Source organism: Mirounga angustirostris, unplaced genomic scaffold (genome assembly GCF_029215605.1).
Source record: "Mirounga angustirostris isolate CCGP_5_RB_7025 unplaced genomic scaffold, mMirAng1.0.hap1 SCAF_14, whole genome shotgun sequence".
Taxonomy (NCBI): domain Eukaryota; kingdom Metazoa; phylum Chordata; class Mammalia; order Carnivora; family Phocidae; genus Mirounga; species Mirounga angustirostris.
This window is the reverse complement of record NW_026991722.1, coordinates 75,453,119-75,471,214: the sequence shown is the minus strand read 5'-3', so window position 1 is coordinate 75,471,214 and position 18,096 is coordinate 75,453,119. Positions and strand designations below refer to the sequence as shown.

Here is an 18,096-nt window from a genome sequence, read left to right as displayed (position 1 = left end):
TTTTGGTGCTTGTATTGCAAGCTTATGCCGTGCCTTTCATCCTAAGAGGCTCATGCATTCGTTCACTGAATCACTGCAAACTGATGACCTGAAAATCAGGCTTATCAAACTGCAAGCTTTCTTTCCCCACACCCTGTATTCTGTCCACCAAACTGGGGGCTGTCCTGACTTTGCTATCTTCTTCACCCTCAAGTCGAACCAGCCGTTGAGATCTGTGATGCCCACCATGGATGGCCCAACAAAGGAAACGTAATAGGAAATCGTGTTAAAGTGCCTCTTTCCATTGGGAAGAGGGAAGATTAGAATTACCAAGAAGTTTCTGCAGGGAGTACAGAGGAATGTTGAAAAGAACCCAGGTCCAGTGATCAGAAGAGCTGGGTTTGCCACAGCTGCAGCCACTTACCAGCCGTGTGTCCTGGGCAAGTCACCCCACCCCTGTGATCCTGCGGGTGGCTGTCACGTGACTAATAATCTCATCTTGGGAGGCCTGGACCTGAAGCCTGAAGTTCAATCCGTCACCACTGTGGGGGGGCTGTTACTGTTGGTACCCTAATTCTTGGAGGTGGTTACCCCCCCCCAATGCATCCCTTCCATTGAGGCACTCAAGTGTGCCCGTCTGTACCTGGAGTTCACTTCATCCACAGCAAGTCACCACAGACAATCTCTAGCAGGCCCTCTGTTTTCCTTGGAGGGCTCATGGGTCATTTTGTGACCCCCCCCACCTTGCCCTCTGGACGATGCTGTCCTGCCACCAGCCATAGCAGCAGAACGACGTTTCTGTGCAGACCCACATTCTAATAATTGTCCCAATACATACGGCGTGTACTCAGGATCTATTATCAGCTAATGAGTAAATAATATTCTGTTCTAAATCCAAAAGCGCTATTAGATACCAGAGGGGGACTAATGGGTGTTTTAAGACCCCCTTAATCACATATTAACGTGCCGCGAAGCAGGCTGCGGAGCCCATATGCCAACCGCCCTGCAACTGAGGAGGCTTCTTCCCTTTAAGCAAAGAACAAAGTGGGGGCAGAGAGCAAGCCCTCGTCCTCGGGTCTGGTCAAGCAGCCAGGCCAGCCCTGGGGCTGGAGGAACCCCTCAAACCTGCTTTGCTGTCTCCGAGTTAGAGGGATGTTGCCAAACCTGCGTCTCCTCTCTGGGGGTGTGATGGGTAAAAGGGATGGGGTCAGGCTGTCGTAACAAAGTACCATCAGCTGGGGGGCTTAAAACAACAGAAATGTATTCTCTCACAGTTCCGGAGGCTGGAAGTCTGAAATCAAAGTGTTGGCAGGGCTGTGCTCCCTCTGAAAGCTCTAAGAGAAGAGGCCTCCTTTCCTTCCGGGGTCTGGTGGCTGCTTGCTGTCCTTGGCTTTGCTTGGCCTGTGGCTGCATCCCTCCCATCCCCACCCCCATTGTCACAGGGTCTTCTCCCTGTGTGTCCTCTCCTCACACACAGGTCATTGGATTCAGGGCCCCCTGTAATGCGCTATGATCTCATCTTAATTATACCTGCAGAGTCTTTCCCAATAAGGTCATATTCTCAGGTTCTGGGTGGATGAGAACTTTTGGGGGACACTATTCAACACAGTAAAGGGGGGAGGGACTGGGTATTGGAGGGGGGAGGAAGAGGCTCAAATATGGAACCTTAACTCTGAGTGACTGTAACACAGAGTTCCTGCCATTTTGCCCTCCCCGGTCCCTGCCCACCACCGAACATTCCAGGAAAGTTCAAGCACCCGACCCAAATTCCTCCCACCGATCCATCATGTCATATTAGCAACTTAGTTTCTTATTAGCCATTTCCCATCGAATCACATTAATATTTGTTTTCCCTAATACAATGCAGGAGTCTTCTCAGATTAGCAACTTTCTCATCACATTAGTGGAAACAACTACTAATACAATACAATCCGAATACGACACAGTCTGATGGAGAATTGCTAACACAATCCGACTCCCCTCTGCTTTGGTACAGGAATGTTGTCCTGTTGTTGAGCAATGTGAGGACATGCTGAGACAATCAGTCCCCAGTGAGCAGAGCCACACAGGCCACCCTGGACAGATGGGATGAGATTTGGGTGTAGAAGGAGGTCTCCCTTGGAAGGAACCAATTTAGGGGTCTTTCCTGTTTCCAAACACCCCCTACACCCATAAGGAACATTCTGGCTCTTCTCCTATACATCCAAGCAACCTTGGAATCTGCAGGGAAAAAGAGACAGATGGAGAGAGGTGTCCATTATACCTTCCACAACCTAGTTCTCTGCAGCACTAACTTTATTGGTGTGACAAGGCAAGGCCAGCATTGCCAAGGTTAATTCATCAAGGATGTGTGGACACAGCAGAGCCAGAGTGAAATGAGGAGCCAGCAAACCGGGCTGTCGTGCTGACAAGGCTGCTGGGGGCGGGGGTGATGACACAGAACTGGTGACAGGCTCTCACAAAGTGGTTTAAGGAAAACCCCACTCAAGCCTGCTCAAGCTCTGGACTGGCTTGGGTTCATATCTATCACTGCCATATCCGAGCTGGATGATCTTGGACATGTAATTTAATATCTTGGTGCCTCAGTTTCCCCCTCTGTAAAATGGGGAGAAAACAGGGCCTACCTATCAAGTTGTTACGAGTCAAGGAGATAGGAATAGAAAATACTTAGAAGCTTGCATATCACTTGGCATGTGATAAATCAGCCTTAAGACACAGAAATGGTGATGACTGCAAATCCCAAAGTAAGTCAAGCTCAACCACACGTTCTGAGTGAGCTCTGGGCTAGTAGTCACTGTGGAAAAACAAAAAGTTGAGTCTGTCCTGCGGAGACATGACACGGAACCAGGAGGCAGGGGTCATAGCATAAGTCCTCAAGCCAAGCCAAGGAGCCTGAACTTCATCTTCAGGGAAATTGAGAGCTGTGGAAGTAAATGGCCCCAAGTTTTAGTAGAGTTGAGGGAATGCAGGCCTGTGGGGACAGGAGACGTTGCTTCTCTTGCTGCCAAACCACCTGTCATCTTACTGGCTCCTTAAGTCCTGGCAGAGAGAGAGGCTGAGGGATGGCAAGAGACGGAGATAGACAGAGGCAGGGAGAATAGCAAAGAAGCTGAGTGTGGGCTTCTCTGTAGCAGAGCTCGCTTTCTTGCTCTCTCTGCCAGCCTGTCTGAGAGACTGGCAGAGCCCCCAGCCCACTTTAAACTACCCCAGGCAAGGTTGCCGAATAATTCTCACTGCCTCCAAACGGCGCTCCACGTGGTAGCCAAGAGCCTGCTGCCAAGAGGCAAGTGGCCAAGATTCCCTTCCAACAGAGACATCCCCTTGCCAATCAGAACCCGGCCTGCACACATCTAGTAAAATCAGACTGTTTGCAGTCAGCCAAGCGGATGACATGGTCAGGACTTCTCGACCCTGCCCACCGCCTGCCCCCAACCCCAAAGTCTCCCAACAAGGAAGAAGGTCCACACCCCAAGGTCCCAAGCACCTGCCCCCTCCACGTTTAACCTCCAGGATCCATCTGCTGAAATCACAGCCTCTGGAGTCAAAATGCACAGGTTCAAAGCCCAGCCCCTCCAACTGAGCAGCTGTGCAACCTGGGGCAAGTCACCTAACCTCTCTGAGCCCCATCTGTGTCCACATAATGGGGTTCATTAACAGTTTCTGCCTCAGAGATTTGTGAGAGGGCTTAAATGAGATCATATATGAAAAGTGCTTTTCCAACACCCGGCATTTAGTCCATGCTCAATGAATGTTCATTTGGGGTATCTATAATCTGGAACTGAGCTAACTAACAATATCAGCTATCCAGAATGGGGCTAGGGACCAGACGATTTGCAGAAAAAGCCTCCAAGCAGTTAAAATAAATGGCAGAGCCAATACAGGGAATGTCCAATCATGAAAACCACTTTATATAATACTAGTAATATTATGGTCCTGTAATTAATATTATAGTAATATAGTACTCAGGAACCACTACTTCTAAGCTTTGGGCATGGCGATTTAAATACATTTTGTCATTTAACCAGTGGCGTGCTGGTAAATGCTTAACAACCAGTTCTCTGGAAGAAAAGGAGTTCTGATGTGTATCGTTTCTGTGGTGTAAACTCTCCCCACTATGGTCAACTTCTAGCTCCCACTGTGCCGTCACTATACCTGGGGATGGGAAGGGAGGCTAACAGTGGGTTCCTATCAGCCAGCTCTGGTCACCACTGCATTAACCTGCCCCATATCCCTATGAGGTCAGTGCTATGATAGCCCCATTTTCTAGACAAGGAGAGCAAGGCTCAGGGACACATCCTTGCCTGATTATGTGGTGAGCAAGCTGCTGCAGCACTAGGATTCAAATACAGGTCTATGGATTGCAAAGCTCCTGCTCTCTGCCCTTGGCCCAGCCCCCAGCCCTCGATGGCACAACAATACTGATTTTTTGGTAAAGAAAGGTGATAGTGAGTGTGTGTCTTCCCTCCCAAACTCATGCCCACCTCTGTTCAATCTGGAGGCCACTCTCCTGGTGAGGTCTCTCTGGTTTGGTTCTGCAGACCCTCCTGCTGTCCCACCTGCCATGCCACAATCCCCCTCCCTAGCCATGACCTACCCACCCCAGACAGCCAGACACCTTTATAAGATCTTTAAAAAGTCATCTGTATTTCATCAGGATTTCAGTTGATAAAAGAGGATGGGGAAAAAGAAATCAAATCATATATGATACCGCAAGCTAGATACCACTGATTTGCTGTTAATGCTTGCACAGAGTTAGCAAGCCTATGGAGAAGGGACTGAGTGAGGGAAGGACAAGGAAACACAAAGTATTGCTTTATTTTCATTCTACTTTTATTAAGTGAAGCTGGGCACCTTTCTCGTGCTGTCAGTTTTCTCAAACCATTGTGTGGCAATGTCAGATTCCACTTACTGGAATGTGTGTCTGGGCACGTGTGATCACCCACTGTGCCAAAGGGTGGAGGCCAGCATGTTTCCTAATGAACAGCTGATAGGCCCACATCCCCCACATCCTCACCTCCACAAACAGTCCCTCAAGACACAGGGGCCATGTCTGCAGCATCTGCCTGTCCTCTCCACTTCCCAGATTTTAATGTGCACAAGAATCACCCAGGATCTTGTGGAAGTATAGAGTCTGACTCCAGAGGTCCAGTGTGGGGCTGAGTCCCTGCATTTCTTAACAGGCATTCGGGTGATGCCAATGTCACCAGTCCATGGTGGACCACACTTCAAGTAGCTAAGGTCTAAATCCGAAGCACTCAAATCCCTAAATTGCTTGTAGGCCCCCAACATTCCTCTGTGTCTCAAGGTTTTCTAAATCCCCAAAGCAATTATGGCTTGACTCCTAATCACAAACACCTCAGAGTTTGCCCCAATCCATGTGGGTCTCTCACGGTCACTCTCTGTGACTGCCTTGTCTTGTACCAACTCCTATTCAACAAATACCGAGCCCCCAATCAATACCAGGCCGGCACCGCTGCTGGGAATATGGAAAGACCCAATCCCTGCCAGATAGTCTCCTTCATTTGTCAGGAAAATGCCTAAAGTCTGTGAGCTCTGTTTCCAGGTAGTAATAACAGCAGACACTTAGGTAGTACTTTTAGCATGTACAAGGGACTGTTCTAAGAACTTTATAAATATTAACCCTTTTAACCCACCCTGGGCAGTAGGTCCAGTAATTAACTTCATTTTACAGAAGAGAACCAAGGTTCATGGAAATGAAGTCATCTACCTGAAAATGAAACTATTTACCCCTCCCTCCCCCAGGAAAAAAAAAGTTATATATTTGGGACTAAAGGATGCTCTTACATAGTATCATGAACTTGACCGTGGCAGGCAAGTGGGTAAGTTGTTACACCTGACTGGGGCAGAGAGGCTTGAACAGGGAGAAGGCTTATATAATTCAGGACTCTTGGTTGTAAGCAGCAGAATCGCAACTCAAAGTATCTTAAGCATCAAAGGGAAACTGTTGCTCACATATCTGAACAATGCAGGAGTAGCTTCAGGCATGGCTAGATCCAACAGCTCAAACAAGATTGGCAGGTTTTGATTTCTCTCTCTTGGCTCTGCTTCCCTCTGTCCTCTGTTTCTCTCACCATGGCTGGCTTCCCCAGTGATTTGGGGAACATAGCTGCTGGCAGCCCCAGGGTCACATTCTCCCAGAGGAAAAAGGACTTTTCTCCCTGTCATGTTCGTTTATAAGTCACAGGGAAGTTTTGTTGGAATGCACCCACATCCAAGCATGTACATACTGTCCACGGGTGCTTTCCTGTTACAATGGCAGAGATGAGTAGTTGGAACAAAAACCATGTGGCCCATAAAGCATAAATGTTTACTATCTACCCATTTCCAGGAAAACCTAGTTTAGACTGCAACAGTAACAACAATAACACTTAGCTAACATAAACTGAGTACACAGTATATACCAGATACAGTTAGTTCTAAGCACTCGTTTGTCTCTTAAAACAATGCATTGAGGTGGGAAAACGAAAACCTGAAGGGGTTAAGAGCAGTCAAGCTCAAGGTCGGGCAGCCAGCAATCAGGAGAACTGGGTTTTGAATTCAGCAGCATGACCTCAAATCCCATACTCTTAACAGCTCTGCTAATCAAACAAGGATCTTCTGGAAGCTTGAGTAGGTAGGTTTTTCTAAATCAGGGTGTGATTTTTCAACTACTGGTTCAAGAAACACACATACGTGAACTTGTATTTTCTAAAGTATAAATGCTAAAGCAAATGGTGAATCCTACATAGAGCTCCCACTGCTTGTGAGCTGTTTACTGTTGCCCCATCAATGCTCTGATGGACAGAAGTATCCCATTGAACCATTGGGGTCTCCCAGCGGGCAGAGGGGCCCAAAACCCCATGAGCTGGCTGAGACTTTATGTCCCAGAAGTAGGGGCTTTAATGCCACCTGAGTCCAACATAAGCACCAGCCCTTGCCCACTGAGGGCCCCAGGCAGGAACTCCAGAGATAAACCCACCTCTTTTGAGATGGGGTCTCACCAGGTCCCACCACAGAATTCTGAGGAGCCCCCGAACCTCTGATGTTTCTCGTTAATTTGTAAAGCTCTGCCTAGGAAGTTGCTGGGGCAGCCCCAAGGATCAAGTCCTGCCTTCAGTGGGTCCCTGGGACACTTTGGGCTGGGGAGGATAGAGACCCTTACTGCCAGTAGAGGGAAGCAGGAGCTGGTGGTCAGAAGCATGTCCCATGTTGGAAGAAAGTTCACGGCTTCTTAGTCTTAGATTCAAATTCTGATGTTGCCACTTAGCAGCTCTGTGATCGTGAGCTAGGCGGTTCCTCTCTCCGAGCCTCAGTTTCCCCCTCTGTAAAATGGGTGCGATGGTAACCCTCCCCCCGCCAACTGAAGGGTACCTGTGACTTTAAGAGATAACTTACAGTAAGCGTTTGGCACAGCATATGAAAGCTAAGAGAACCGGCTTTGCAGCCAGACTGGCTTAGCTTCAAATCCTGTCTATACTACACTGCTGTGCAAACACTACTTTGCTGAACCTCAGTTTCCCGATCTGTAATGGGAATCAGTGTAGAACTTGCCTCTTGGGGTTGTTGTGAGGATTAACTCAGCTTATGGGTGGTTAGGACTGACACAGTAAAATGCTCAGCAGCTTTAGCTTTTTTTTTAGACCATCAGTGGGTAATTGTTGAGGTTGTAACAAGGTTTGAGGTAGGCACATATCCCACGACAGCGTGAACACCCAATCATCACACTTATGAACTACAGAGGATCAGCTTTAGCTTTTAAAGATTACCTTCAACCAAGGCACGTAAGATGATCTTATGATCATCTTAGTAATGCAGTATACCTTTACTTTCTGAGCTAAGGGTAACACGAACTGGCCTCTGGGAAGACTGTCCCAGTCCCTGGGGAACTGATCCAGTGTTCCAGGGCCCTGATGCTGGGGGAGCCAGCCCTGCAAATACCCCAGCTCCATAGAGCTCCCTGCTACTGAGGTTTGGGGCCAGGTCCCCAGGGCAGACATCCTTCTAATTGGGTTTCCTGCATCAGTGCCTCCGGGGCTGTGTAGAGATAACTGATGGGGTGCCCTGCATGGGGCCTCAGAGCCAGGGAAAGGTGGGTCTGCCCGGTCTCTGGACATGGCCAGGTCCTCTAAGGGCCTGGCCCAGGTTTCTCACCTCCAGCCCATAAAACTCTGAGTTCCAATGGCATACCTACCCCCTGCAGACCTGACATCCCTTGCGGAGGCCATCTCAGATCTCCCATGGCCAAGAGGGAACCCTGGGCTCCTGCCTGCTCCCCACCCTTTCTTCCAGTGTCTTCCCCATCTCAGGAAAAAGTGGCATATCCATTCCAGATGTTCAGGCCAGGAGCCTGGGAGGCATTTCCATTCACTCCATTCTGCCACATTAAATCATCCACCAGTGAGCACCATTAGCTCCACTTTTCGTGAATCCCAAATCGTTCGCCACTCCCAACCAGTCTCCTTCTGGCCACCTGCTTGCCCCCATAACGCTGTTTCAGAGGGATCCCCAATAACACTGTCAGATGGCATTACTTCTCTTTGTACCCCTCTGTCAGCTCTGTGGGCACTAAGTCAAAAACCCAGACCCCCTGTGTGGCTAAGGAGGCCTGTACAGCCTGGTGTAGCCTTGCTCTCCCCCTGCACCTCCAACCCCCAACGGCTCTGGTCACACGAGCTTTCAGTCCTGCAGCAGCCCTCCCTGATATAAGCCACACACACATGCACGTGCGCACACACACACAAACCCAGACACACAGATATTCACAGAGGTAAGAAGTACACACCCAGACACATCCCACACTACCCAGACACACATGCTTCTTCCCATGGCAGACTCCTTATAGTTCATGATCCATTTAATAACCCCCTTGCCCTGCTGCTCTATCATGGCACATTGTTGATTTGCTTTGCAGGATCACAATTTGTGATTCTTTTACCCTATTTGTTTACGTGCTTCTTATTGGTCCCTCCAGCCCCCTTCTAGACTATTCATGCCATGAGAGAACTTTTTTTTGTTGTTGTTCATTGCTGTATTCTTAGTACCCAGCATACAGTAGGCACTTTATAAGTGTTGAAGGAAGGAAGGAATAATCCCCTAATCTCTTTTCTATTTTAGTAAGGGGGCTGCACTTGCATGCTTGTCTATGGGTTAAAGTGTCCCGGAAAAAAACAAACAAATGTGGAGCAGCCAAAAGGGGGTTAGAAGTTCAGGAGACTTACCATTCACTCTATGCTTATCTTTAATGTCTCAGTTTAAAAGATGACATGTATACCGCTTATAGAAAAATGTATCTTTGAAAATTAATCTTTTAAAATAGGATACTCCTGCAGTTCTCAGGATCTGCTGGCTCAGCATCCTGGCTGGAAAGGCCAGGCTGGGTTCCCAGGTGGGTGCTGTCAACATCTTTTTAGGTAGGAGTGAGGGGTCCAAACAGCAGCTGGGTTTGAGAGCCGGGGGTCTGTATCACTCTCCCCAGCCTGAGGAGAAGGGGCTGGGGTGGAGGCCTCACAGGGGTCCCATTTCCTGCGCCCTCTATCTTCCTGGCCAGCCTGTGTGCCAATGTTCCTTCATTAAGTTTGTCTAAGGCTGGATGTTCCTGAAGCCACACAGCCAGCTGTAGGAATCGAGGGCACAAGGACAGGGATTGCAGTTTGACAGTTTTTCCTCGACTCTTCACAGGAATGGATGCTGAAGAGACTGGCCTATAATCACAAAGTCTGTCCTCATACCATTTCTTTTAAATAGAAAGTTATACATTACACATAGAGCCCTGATCAATATCATTATCTCAAAAATTTCCCTTATCCTGAAGGATTTAAAAATATTTTGCAATGAGATTCACGGATCCCCCAGACCTCAGTCTTGCTACATCCTCATGTGGGTGCTCCAGGCTTTTAAAATGGCTCTTCCCTCCCAAAGTCCAGTTCTCTGCCCAGTGCCAAGCTGACTTTTCACCCTGCCCAATCACACGATGACTGGCTTTCTCCAAGTGTCTGATCTTCTTAGAGAAGATGGAGGTTTATAGAAGAAGAAGAAGAGGAGGGGGAGAAGGGTGAAGGGCAGGGGAGGGGAGGAAGAGGAGGAGGGGGAGGAGAAGGGAAGAGGAGGGAGAGGAGGAGAAGGAGGGAGAGGAGGGGGAGGAGGGGGAGGAAGAAGAAAGAAGAGGAAGAAGAAGGAAGAAGGAAGAAGGAAGAAGAAGAAGAAGAAGAAGAAGAAGAAGAAGAAGAAGAAGAAGAAGAAGAAGAAAGAAGAAGAAAGAAGAAGAAAGAAGAAGAAGAAGAAAGAAGAAGAAAGAAGAAGAAAGAAGAAGAAAGAAGAAGAAAGAAGAAGAAAGAAGAAGAAAGAAGAAGAAAGAAGAAGAAAGAAGAAGAAGAAGAAACAACAACCCAGAGGGGCTTCCAGTTCGTCATCTGCTATTAATCTCCCTGCCCCCGACCAATACTGCTGAGTCCTTCCTATTTGTAGGGTGGAAAGAAGAGGGGATTGCCTCTGATCCTGTTTTCACCTGAGATAATTAAAAACTGTTTTCCTATTAACCTGTTCCACTGATGTCTGTCTGCCTAGCCTCTTTTCTTTGAACCTCCTTGCTTGTGTCTCTATGGAATCATGTTGGTCCTTTGCACAACTCTACAGGGATTTGGTCTAATATCTGTCTTCTGAAGGTCCTATTTGCTTACTGATCCCTGGACAATCTCAGGTTGAGACAATGTGGCAGTCCCCCACAGTGTCTGCATGGACAGCCAGTGAATATTCCCCTTCAAATGCACCTCCTGGAATATGTTAGTTGTTAGCTATTACTAAAGCCATGAATTACTATCCCTGAGTGACCCTTTCATCCTCTCCAGCTCCCTTCACCAGCTAAAAATGACTTATGGGGTAGAAATGGCAAATATATAGCATTCAAGTGGCCACTGCCATCTCACATGCCAGTGGCAGACATTACTAATGGATTGCCCACTTTTACCCCACCTTACCTTTCATCTAACCACTGATGAATCTGGTCAGCTGGATCTCTACAGTAGAGCTCAAATCAAATCAATTGTTGCCCATCCTCCATCCTCCACCATTCTTTGTTCAGACACCTAAAAACACCTTGAACCTGACCTTCTAGCTTCTCCGTCTGTTCCCTTTCCCAGAGTGACTTTAAAAAAAAAAAGCTTTGATTTTTTAAACACAAACCAGATACTGGCACTTCCCTACTGAAAATCCTCCAATGGCTTCCTATCGCAATTAGAATAGGATGCCAACTCTCTCCTATGCTCAAGCCCTGCAAGACCTGGCCTTCTTGGTATGTACTGTCAGCTTCTCCCAACTGGAATGGGAATTCCTAGAATTATTAATCCTACTGTACAGATGTACACTAGCCGTCCAGGGTAAGGCAGTGGCCCTAGTGCCTTCAGCAGTGCCTGGCATATCAAATGTTTATAGACTGAATAGACTCTCTTTCGCTGATCCAGAATGTGGTGTAAGAATTCTTCTCAACGTGACATTCTAGGAAGCTACTGCTGAATTGTCAAAGTTTGCATGCAAGATGCAACCTACATTCAAAGCTTATCTGGGCAAGTCTACCCACCTCCAGTTATTTGGGAATGAAGCAATGTATAAATAAATAATTTTAGCCCTCCTGACCAGCTTACTTGCTTTCATTACATGTACAGAAAAATTTAATCCTTTATTCTTTGTAGTGGAAAATGGTTTGGTGAAGCTAAGCTTTGGGTCCAACAGGGCTGTTGACGGGATCCCTCAGCTTGGGTGTCTGATGACAGGCACCTTGCTGAGTCTGTGAGGAACTTCATCTGTGTTGGGACCAATGCATCAGTGAGGCCGCACTGCAGAGAAAGATGCTCGGGAAAGTCAGGCCATGTGCTGCTACCTCCTTAGGACATCACCCTTCACAACGGGTTGAGTCACCATGATGGCTGGAAAAAGGTTCTAGAAAATCTAAACTTCTGGAAGGCCCAGGAGTCCTAGAACTAGAGGAACCACTGGGAGGCAGAGGAAAAATAATCCAAAAAAGGGAGCCATGATTGGGGTGAACTCTGGTTTCCCTGTCCAGGGACATCCTGGAGCAAAAGGTGAACATTTCTGGTGTTTCTGCCAGGTTTCTTGGGGAACAGGGATGCTGGCAGGAGGAAAAGTGGATGGAGGGAGAGAAGAGTAATTAGTGCTATTAATTACATCTCAACCACAGCCTGCATTTCTGCCCCGGGATTAAAGAAACATTCATTTGGAACGACTATTAAGGTCTTAAATTCAATGCTTCACAAATCAGGGCGGTGGAATGAAAATTCTTTCTCTGTAGGGACCAGGAGGCAGAGAGCAGAGAATTTTCTATTCAGGTTGCTGCAGCCCAGCTGGAAAAGCCCAGGCTTGTGAGCCAGGGTGGAAGATGGTTTGCTGGTTATTGTTGTTGGCGGGGCTTTCTTTTTTTTTTTTCCTAAAGCTGCTTCAGGCGGGGATGTGTTCCAAATGTATAATCTAATATGCTATAAAAGTCACTAATGTGATTATACTTTTATATCATATTAGAGAAAATGAATACTAATTCAATACCAAACACTAATTCGGTAGAACCCCAAATTGCTGAGAGGCTGCAAAACATTTACTGGGCTGAACTTCCCACGGCTGATGCCTGAGAGTCATGGAGTTTTTAGGACTTGCCACATCCAGTTTGTAAGTTGGGCAGTCAGAGATTCCGGGGTCTGCTGGGGTCTGCCATCTCCCCTGTGGTGGACAGATGCCAGAGTGGTTCCTCTGGGGAATATATATTTTGCCCTCTTATGGGGCACTTCTCAATGCTCCGAAGAATTTTTCAAATCATAAGGAATGCAAATCCATTTGAATTTTTAAATTAAGCATGTTGTTCGACAGGACAGCATTGGCAGATGGGAGACAGGCTGCCTCTAAATCCGAGTCAAGGTTGAGAACAGCTTCTCGGAAGGAAGACTGCCAAGAACTGTGTCCTAGGAACTTATATTAATGGCCAACATTTACTGAGCATTTATTGTGAGACAGGCACTGTTAAATGCTTTCCTTCCATTCATTCATTCAACGCTCAAGAGGACCCTATGAAATTGTAACCTTTTTTATGTCTACTTGACAGATGAGGAAAATGGAGATTCAGAGAGATGAAGTGACTGGTCTAAGGTCTAAGAGCTGGGATGCCAGGCTAGGCTATCTGGCTCCAGAGCTGCATTCTTAGTCACTTAACTTAATTGCTTCTAGGAGTCAGGCCCACTGAAGTGACAATTACACTTTACCCACATTATCTCATGTTACTCTCGAGATAACTCTTAGGTTGATTTATTATTAATCCTATTGTACAGATGAGCAAACTAAGGTTCAGAAAAGTGACCTAACTTGCTCAGTGTCACAAACTACAAAGGAAACTTCAGAGCCAGGACTCAAACTCAAGGCTGGCTAGCTCCAAAGCCAGGGCTCATGACCACTTTACCACAAAGTTCCCTCCCAAGTTCCCAAAACAAAGGCCACAATCCTCAGAAGATCCCCGTACCTTTCCCTGCCCAAAGTGCTGTTCAATAGCCCCTCTCACACCAGCCTCTCTATATCCTGGAAACTTTTCTCCTCCCACTTCTCACTGGAGAGTCCAGGGAAGGGCAGTTTGGGTCAGCTTCTGGGACAATTCTCATTCCCTGAAATCTCTCTCATGGGATGCCAGACTCCTTGTTCCTCCCATACCTCCATCTCATGGGTACACTGTCCCATTTTATTATCAAACATCACCTACGTTTTCCATCCTGGCCAGCCACATCCAGAAACGCAGGGCCAGAATTACGATGTGTCGGCTCACCTTCATAAATAATATTTTGCAATTTCCTTGTCCGGGGGCATGGATAAATTATTCTTCTGCGTCAAGGTTACGATGATCAAAAAGGTGGCCCGGCTGGCCTTCCTCGAGAGTGGGGATAAAAAGGAGCCTCTGATTACATCGAGGCGCCAGGCTGAGGGGGAGCCCCAGGCCCTGGGCTTCTGCTTTGTGGCTGCACAACAATCAGATATCTGAAAATGCATGAACTCTGATTTTAAGGTCCTGCTGGAGAAGGAATTGACGTGACAAGCAAGTCTGACTTTCACATCATTCATAGGGGTTGACAGAAAGAGCCTGATTAGAGCACAGTTAGCACTGTTTCCTTGTTCCCTTCACTGAGAGTACCCTGCCACAGTCTCTCTCTCTCTCTCTCTCTCTCTCTCACACACACACACACACACACACACACACACACACACCCACACCCATGAGCGCTCTCTCTACACAGGGTGTTATGGACTGAATTGTGTCTTCCAAAATTCTTATGTTGGAGTCTTAACCTTCATTACCTCAGAATGTGACCTTATTTGGATATTTGGAGATAGGGTCTTTACAGAGGTGACCAAGTTAAAATGAGGTCCCTAGTCCAATATGACTGGTATCCTTATAAAAAGGGGAAATCTGGACATAGATATGCATAAAGGGAGAAGTGCCTGGTGAACATGAAGATGGCCATCTGCAAGCCAAGGAGAGACCCCTCAGAAGAAACCAACGCTGCTAACACCTTGATCTCAAGCTCCAGAACTACAAGAAAATATATATCTGTTGTTGAAGCAATCCGGTCTGTGGTATTTTGTTATGGCTGCCTGAGCGAATGAATGTACTGAGATACTTTAAAAAAGTTCCAGAACCAAGGTATCAAGTGGATCCCACTGGAAGACAGTCATCAATAATATCTGAGGCTAATTTGTGTTCTTAATTATGTATCTGCTTATGGTCTGTCCCTACTAGAATAGAAGCTTCATGAGGGCAGGCATATCTGTCCACCACTATATCCTCAGAAGCTAGAACAGTGCCTGGCTGAATGAATTCACTGAATGAATGAATCAGAATGAATGCTAGAATGAACAAATGCCAGAAAGAATGAATTTTGCTTTCACACACTGCAATTTGGAAGAATGCATCCTTCTACCTGGAAGGATGGCAGGTAGAGATGCCTCTTAAAACCAGAATTCAGTGGCCTACCCCAGCAAGAATATCCCTATACCTTGGGCTGTTTCGTGGGCGGCAGAGAATAAAAAGCAAAGGATGGTTTTGCCCCCAGCTCTAACAGCCACCTACCGCCCACTCCTCCACTGCCATTTCTTTAGGTGCTCAATATTCAGTGAAAAACTACACAAATGGCAATAGAAAGCCCAATTCTTGATAACCACTTAGAAATGACCAAGGAGATGGCCAGGCAAAATCCAGGAGCACCTGATGGCGGGAACCGGCCTGGCCAGCCTTCTGGGACTTCTCAGCCAGCCAAAAGATCTCCCTGCCCTCCCAGGGAAGGCCTACAGCACCAGACCCTTCTCTGGCTGGCCGTCAGCACTGAGGATTGGTGACAGCACAGCCTACCCCTCCCCACACACGCTTATGACAGTCCCCCACCCAGTCTTAGCAAGATGGCAGCAGGCTACAGCCTCCCCCTCTGCCGCCTGCTCTTCATGCATCCAGTAGGCGCCCAATTCTCACTGCCCTCCCAAATCTGGACAAAACTGCGAATTCTCCCTGTCAGTGCTGTATATCACTTTGAGATATATACCATATTAGCAGAAAGAACTGAATTATATTGCATTCATGATGCAATTAAACACTTCACTAGGAATCAATGTAAAACTGATGAGGCCTGAAAGTAGTGCATATGGCTTAGAACATTATAAAACATTACCTTCACTCAAATCCTTTTCAGTAGCAATTTAAATCTTCTTACAGTTACTGCTGCCAATGGTAAACCATCTACTGATTCATAACAGTGCATGGTAACGAATGAATTTTTTTAAAAATTTATTCAACTACTAAATTACCCATGAAACCGGAATAGCTGACAGGAGTAATCTGAATTATTATTAGCTCTGCAAGTATTCTGCATTAGCCAATTTAAAACCACGGTTCTCAGGCAGGAACCAGTTAGTACAGCCAGAGTGTTAAATGACTGCAATAGTTCTTCATTTTACTGCTGCTTACATTTAAAGGTCAAGAGATAAAAATTACATATGACTCCAAACATAGGAAGGGTGTTTATCTTTTTCTACGAATCGGGTCAGTTGTAAACTTTAAGAAACATCTGAGATGCAATTGTACAAACTCAAAGGCCTTTGGCATATTCAGAGATCAGAAGGCTGGGGGCGTGGGGTTGTTTCTTCTCCCTCCTCTATCACTGCAAAGAAAGATGACATGCCCCTCTTCTTCGTGGTCCTGAAACTTGCTCCCCCCTACCCCCAAATCTAGTCCCTGTTTTTCCTCTCTGACCTCCACACGGCCCCAGCTTCTCCCAGTGCTTGGGCAGCTCTGGAAGGATCTCAAAGGCATGGAGAGAAGAAGTCACAGGAGTAGAAGCCCCCTCTCCACCAAGAGGTCATTGGGTCCAGCCCTCTACCTCCCGCCTGGGGTAGCAGTAAGACTGAATCTTCCAGGGCCCAACCCCTTCTCTAACTGCCTTCTTGTCCACGCCCACCGCCTGTTGGTGTGTCCCCCCCGCCCCACCTTCAAAAGCCCAGGGGAAAAACCAAAGTGAGAGAAATAAATAAAGAAGCAGCTTTCTCCGGGAGTCCAATGTTATCAATGCATGACTGAACAAGGACCATAAAGCACAAGCCTTGCTTCTCTCCATGGCTCAGGCAAGATGGGCATGTGGGTTTTAAGCTCTGTAGAAGGAAGAGAAGAGCTAAGCAAATTCAAGGCATCTTTTTTTTTTTTTTCTTAAATTTCCTTTCTTTGGGGGAAGTTTTTTTTCCCTTTAGCCACCAAGTTAATATATGCTCACTATAACAAATTCAAGTGACAGAGAAGCACACAAAAAAGAAAGTTTGACAGCCCCATCTTTCTACTCTGATTTGGCCATCAATAATGATTTAGCACCTACTGTGTGCCAGGACACTGGGGATACAGAAGTGAACAAAACCACTGGAACACTCTGGGGTCCACCACCCTTCCGGGCTTTTCTCTACTCATGAACTAACATGTACATTCATAGGTAGAATTTTTCCCCCAAATGGGATCCTAGTCTACCACTTTCTTTATTCATCCAACAAAATGTCCCGACATCTTTAATGGAAAAGTTACAATTCCACTATGTGTGTGGACCATGTACGTACACAGACCTGCATGGACTTTTTTTTGCTAGTATGAATCATCTTACAAACGAGCACTGTCCAAGCTACAAGTAAGGGTGGGCCCAGCCTTATGCCAAAAGGGATGTTCAAGCTGTCTGGGCATTTTAAGGGTGAGGGGGTCTGGGCAGTGGGGACTCTCCTGTGAAAAAATCCTTTCAAAAGGCAAAGAAAGCATGTATACCCCCTAGCCGCCCCAGTGATCCTTTGTGCACAAGCTGATGTCCATCCGTTGATGTGGCTTTAAACATGGGCTCTCCCGAGTTTGTGAGAAGCTGCCACTTGCAGGCCGGCGAATCTATCTTGGTGAGAGTGACAGCGACTATCTGATATCCTCTGGGCTGCCAGGAGGTCCCCGTAAAACCAGTGGGTCTAACTGGGGGTGATTTTGCCCCCTTGGGACATTTGGTAATGTCTGGAGACATTTTTGGCCACCTCACTTTGAGGGGTGGGAAGTATGTGCTATTGGCCTCTAGTGGAGGGAGCCAGGGATGCTCCTACACAAGCAACCATGCTTAGGATGTCCCCCCACAACAAAGGATTAGCCAGCCCCAAATGTCAATAGTGTCAAGTTCAACCTTGCTTTAATCAAAGTCTGGGGCAGACTAGGGTGGTACGGTTGAAAGACAGATGATGTGTGTTCCAAGTCCAGTTCAGCCATTTGCCAGCTGTGGGACCCTGGGCAGTAATGAAAGCAGTATTTTTATTGTGGTAAAATATACGTCACATAAAATTTACCATTTTCAACCATTTTTAAGTGTATAGTTGAATAGCATTGGTTGTGCACCCATCACCACCATCCACCTCTAGGACTTTTTCATCTTGCAACACTGAAACTCGGTACGCGTAAAACATGAACTCCCCAGCCCCTGGCAGCCACCATTCTACGTTCTGACTCTATGAACTTGACTCCTCCGGGCGTCGATCATACAGTATGACACAACGGAATCATACAGTATCTGTCCTTTTCTGACT

At 46.9% G+C, this 18,096-nt stretch overlaps 1 protein-coding gene and 1 non-coding gene across 4 annotated transcripts in view; both read right to left on the bottom strand.

The window, feature by feature from the left end:
- The window catches only part of CUX2 (cut like homeobox 2), a 230,383-nt gene that overhangs the window by 140,964 nt on the left and 71,323 nt on the right, over positions 1-18,096 (bottom strand). The gene's annotated exons all lie outside the window — the stretch shown is intronic.
- LOC123853347 (small nucleolar RNA U13) lies at positions 7,622-7,722 on the bottom strand. The gene has a single exon (XR_006793119.1). It is a non-coding gene; the product is annotated as a small nucleolar RNA U13 (small nucleolar RNA).